This window comes from Macadamia integrifolia, chromosome 7 (genome assembly GCF_013358625.1).
Source record: "Macadamia integrifolia cultivar HAES 741 chromosome 7, SCU_Mint_v3, whole genome shotgun sequence".
In the NCBI taxonomy this organism is placed as follows: Eukaryota; Viridiplantae; Streptophyta; class Magnoliopsida; order Proteales; family Proteaceae; genus Macadamia; species Macadamia integrifolia.
The window spans coordinates 24,695,777-24,700,812 of NC_056563.1; the positions used below are offsets into that span (position 1 = coordinate 24,695,777).

Consider the following 5,036-nt stretch of genomic DNA (forward strand, 5'->3'; position numbering starts at 1 on the left):
TGCTACGACCCTTCCCAATAGGGGTTAAGGTGTTGGGTTATCATTTGGGGGGAAGCAGTGGTCGCGGTCGTCGGGTCACTGTGGTGGTTAGACATAACGCCCGACGGGTCATGTAGGACAGTCGGCAACCCCGGTGGTACATTCAAGAGGGCCAATCGTACTGCTTTTAAATTGCTGGAGTCAGCACCTTTATTTTTAGTCATTTACATTTCTGTTGAGAGCCGGTGGACGGCATTGTCTTTACTTTTCCGAGTACTCACGGTGGGCCTTCTCTGACAGCCCTATGGGCGTATCGCGGGAGGGAGTTCGTGGCTCGTACCCGGAGTATACGCACATTGTGGCTGTAGTAGCACTAAAACCAAGGACTTAGTAATGTTGCTTAGGTGGATGTGATTTAAAATGTATTGCATAGCATGTAGTGCATATGATGTGTTTTGATGTGTGGACTGCTGTGTGGTCCATCTTACCACTTACTGAGCTAGTGAGCTCATCCCACGTGTACACCCCCTTTTTAGATGATTTTGCAGGTCATACATCTGAGGAGCACGGGGTGGGTCCCACAGTCGAGTTTCCTGAAGAGGACTGGTGGACCCCTGAGGAGTTAGAGCACGACACTGACTGCTCATGCGAGAGTTGTGCTGCGGGACCGCAGTTCTGAGGCCGTGCTGAGCTCCACTTATGAGGCCAAGCTGAGCTCTACTATGTGATGCCGAACTGGGCTCAACCCTTGATGCCGAGCCGAGCTGTGTACTTAGATTATTCTGATGATTTCCTTTACATACTTGATATATGAATTGTACTTTTATTGTGTAAATATCATGCCTTCGGGCCCACATGTATATAATTATTGTATCACAATTCGGGTATCAAGTATTATGGGATTATTACAGGTAAAACTTAGTCTTCCGCTGATCTGATGAACTTATATTAGTTGTGTGTATGCTGTGGTGGAATACCGTATCTGATGATCCTGGCAAGTTTGGGTTAACCGGTGTTAACCCGGTCACTGGCCCGGTTCTGTGAGAACGGGGTGTGACATATATAATCTAGACTTTTCTCCCCTTAATGAATATAATTTGCTCTTAATCAATCTTTTAAATTGTCTTAACTTTTTTCTTCATTCTCTAAAATCTGTCTAAATTTCAAGAACCCTCAGAATCATTAAGTGATTATCTAATCAGATTGGAGAATTATTTAGATAAATACTTCAGATTTGGATTTGAATACCTATACCCCTTCACGGATATGGGTGCATATTCAAATTCGGATTTCATCTATCCATTTACATTCCTACTAGATTGACATGCCATTTTATCAAAAGGAAAAATTCCCACCAGCTAATGTATCATACATTATGTTATTATAAACTACTCCTTTTATCACTCAATATCTTCTTTTGGGTAGAAATAATTTTATCCATTAGAATGTGAAAGACTCATGGAGTCACTATTATATAAATGAATTAATCATGGAGTGGGGAGAGACTAGTTGTCGCACATTCTAACGACACACCGTTTTGGGGCAAGGTACCAACAACTAAATTAACATATCTTGGAATGTGAATGAAATAGCACTCCTAAAAATAGGATGTGAGGTGCTGAATATCCTAGATGAGGCTAAGAACAGAAAGTGAGGGATGGAGTTTCTCACGGTAATATATGAAATGAGATCCCTATTCCCATATTTGATAACATCTTACTCATTGTTCTCTGACCAACTATTTTGTCACCCAATAGAGGGCTAGAGGATGATAAGTAAGGTGTTCTAACATGTTGCATGACTTTTTTCTTTTCGGCTGTGAAGGTTTTTGATGATTCCAATAATATTCTAGATTCTTAAAAAATAAAGTGGATGAAAATGATTTTTTTTTTTTTTTTTTTTTTTTTTTTTAAGTTGATGAAAATGGATTTTTTCATGCATTGGTGAGACCGGAGCTAAACAGGCAAACAAGCTTAGCCTTGGATAAGAGTTAGAATCATATCCCCATACCCAAACGTCAAACCAAGTCAATTGAGGTAAACTGGCTTAGGCCAGCATACAAGATAATAGGGGTGCCAAGTGGTCGAGCCTAGTCGGTTTTGATTGGGTTTAGTTGGGTCAGTCAATCTTTAGGGCTGCATCATGAAAACCAGTTTAGTTAAATGAACTTAGTTAGGGGGCATGTTACAATTGATAATTGGTCGGTCAGTCTTGGGCTTTAATTAGGCTACCATAAACGGGCCTTAACCCGGCTATGGACCTACCTAATTTTAAAAGGACTTTAAATATGATCTCTTCAATGGACTTGAAAGAGAACACCAATAAAATGAGACCATAAATCTCACAACCCTCTCTCTGCGGGTTTTTCTGCTCACGACGGTCACAGTCTGCTCATGGTTACTTTAGTCATTTGTGGCCTCACTTTGCCTATTTGAAATAACTGTCAAGCATACATTGCAAATGAAAAGGCTAATTCTGCGCTTTGAATAGAGTAAAAATTGTTTAACAATGATCCATCCTCTATGAATTTGTTACAGAGGGGCTAATTCTGTGCTTGGACAGCATCTTGATGTTTGAGGTACCATGTGTCAATATAATGCTATTTAACTATCCATATTGCTGGATGTTCTGGATGGTAAGGCCCCTAACTGCAACTGCAAATGGAAAATGAACATTGATGGTACTGAGAAATGCCACCTGAACCAACCTTCATGCTGCACTCAACCAAGTTATTACATGTTGGGAAGTTGAGATCAGCAAATTGATGAGCACACTCTTGGATATTTCAACAGCAAATAATTCCAGGTTGTGCTTTATCGGTTAACCAGTCCAGATAAATCATCAATGGGCTTACCTACTAGAGTTATGTTGGTGTTTCTGGTTTATCCAGTTTGTAATTTGTTTCAATCTTGGAGTAGCCGCTTCTACTTCTGCCAAAGATGGGTAGCCGAGATGGGAGGCAGCCCATTGTAGAAAGGCTCGAAGATCCAATAGGATTTATATCTGCAGAGCTGCAATCATACTGGAATAGAAAAGACACAAATGATCACATCATAAAAAAATGCTAGGTTCACTAACTTGAAAATAAAATAGCCCTTCCATTATATCTCTGGGGATGCTTCTAAAGTAACCATATAGATCTCAGTTAAGCAACCATGAGGGTAGCTGACTTGACCCAACTAAGAAATGAGTTAGAAACAAAGCAAATTGTAAAACAAAATCAAACGACATATGTATGTCCATAAGTCAAATTTTATTGAAAAACTCTGATCATACTTAGTCAAGTAACCATACAATCAACGTTTCACTTGCTCACAAGCAGTCTTCTGATGTGCTTGCTGATAGCAAACATTGCAGACAAGGTTTGATTGTAATATGCATTAATATGAAAACATTAGAATAGGCTCTCAGATCTGAGAATTCTACAAAGATTTAATTGATGAAAATAATGGCCATCCTTTGCTTGTTACCTGCATCAACCAATCTATCATTCATTTCCCTAGTGGTTCCTCCATACTTTAATGTGTGTTAACCTTTGCTCTTGCATTATCTGCAAGCCCTAGTGCATTCCCCAAAAGTTAGATTCTGGACAGAACCAGAAGTTCACAAAAGGCCAACACAATCTGTTGAGATTTACATGATAGTATAGAGTCTGTCTATAGAAGTTCATAATAATAGACTTTCCCTGTGACAACCTTTGCTACTTCTCAATGGTTAGAAAATGCTCTATTTCTCGGTTCAATGATGTGATCAGAACAAACAGGCAAAAGCTGAAGATCATATAGATTCACTTATTTACACTCAAAATGGGTTAATATAGGACCATCTAAAGATCAAAGCAGCAAATCGGCATTTCATAGAAACTTGTAACTTGCAAGTGAAAAGACTAACAAATTTTAATTTTTTTAAATTGCAAGATAACAAGTGCCTCTCAGTTTGAATTTGATTCATACAGAACAGCAATATGGATCAATAGATAAAAAAGTAGCAACCTTACTAGCACAGAGCCCCATTAAAAATACAACACATCATGCACCTCCCTATCCATCCATCCTTGCAACTCCTCCTCTTCTGTTCACCTGTTCCTTATCACCACATTTTCCACTCAATTATCAGTCCAAGCTCCAAAATAACAAGATTATCACAGAAACCCACTTCATTGAAACCAAGAACTAAAAAATCTATGAGTTCCATACTTGATTATCTTCAAGTTTTTGTTACCTGTGTTCAAGGGTTAGAACTTATGAACAAATATGATAAACAAACCCACAAAACTCAAAACAGAGAATAAATACCCAATCAACAGGTTCTTACTTACTCTGTCCAGTAGACAAAACAGAGTTTCCAACCCTTTCTTCATCTCCTTGAGATCCCCACACCCATCAAAAGAGTTACTGTAGTTACATCTCCCATTTTTGTTGCTTACCATTTCTTCTTAAGCATTGGTTCAATTGCTTCTGTATCTCAGGGAGACTATTGGGAGGATTAATGGCAATGGCAATGGCACCAATGGACAAGATACCCAAGTATATAATAGGAAAGTAAATGTTGTCGGCTAATAGAATTGAAACCACATCCCCCTGACAGATCCCAATTTGATATAAACCAGAGGCCATTGATTTCACCATCAAAGGCAGTTTTGAGTAAGGGATTGTGAACCCAGATGAGGAAGAAGATGTAAAACTCAGAAGGATTGGTTTTGCCTCGTCTCTGCTGCTACATTACACATATAAACTTGAACTCAAAAAACCTTGAGCTCTAAAACCCAGATTAAAAGTCTCAATTCATCAGAAAACATACAATTACAACCCAAAAAAATAACACCAGACCTACATTCATCAAAAACTCAAGAAATCATTAACAGTGTTTCAAAAGTGTTTTGTTCAAAGTCTTGGTGGATTTGAATTACCATAACCAGGGCATTAACCCAGATGCTCTACCATTTTGACCTAAAGACTCCTTACCTACAAAACTCATGAAGCAGCGCAGGAATTTACTTTGCAAAGACGGGGATCTTCAGAATCAATCAACTCTGAATCTAATCTAAAAAAAAAAAA

The 5,036-nt window shown here is 38.7% G+C and overlaps 1 long non-coding RNA gene across 2 annotated transcripts; it reads right to left on the bottom strand.

Annotated features, from left to right (window-relative positions):
- Nucleotides 1–2,433: 2,433 nt before the first annotated feature.
- LOC122083791 lies at nucleotides 2,434–5,030 on the bottom strand. Of its 2 annotated transcripts, none has more exons than XR_006141722.1 (3): nucleotides 3,972–5,030; nucleotides 2,834–3,001; nucleotides 2,434–2,693 (listed from the first exon to the last, which is right to left on the bottom strand). It is a non-coding gene; the product is annotated as an uncharacterized LOC122083791 (long non-coding RNA). The 2 variants fall into 2 exon arrangements; XR_006141723.1 differs by having other exon boundaries at nucleotides 3,450–5,030.
- Between the last annotated feature and the right edge of the window lie 6 nt (nucleotides 5,031–5,036).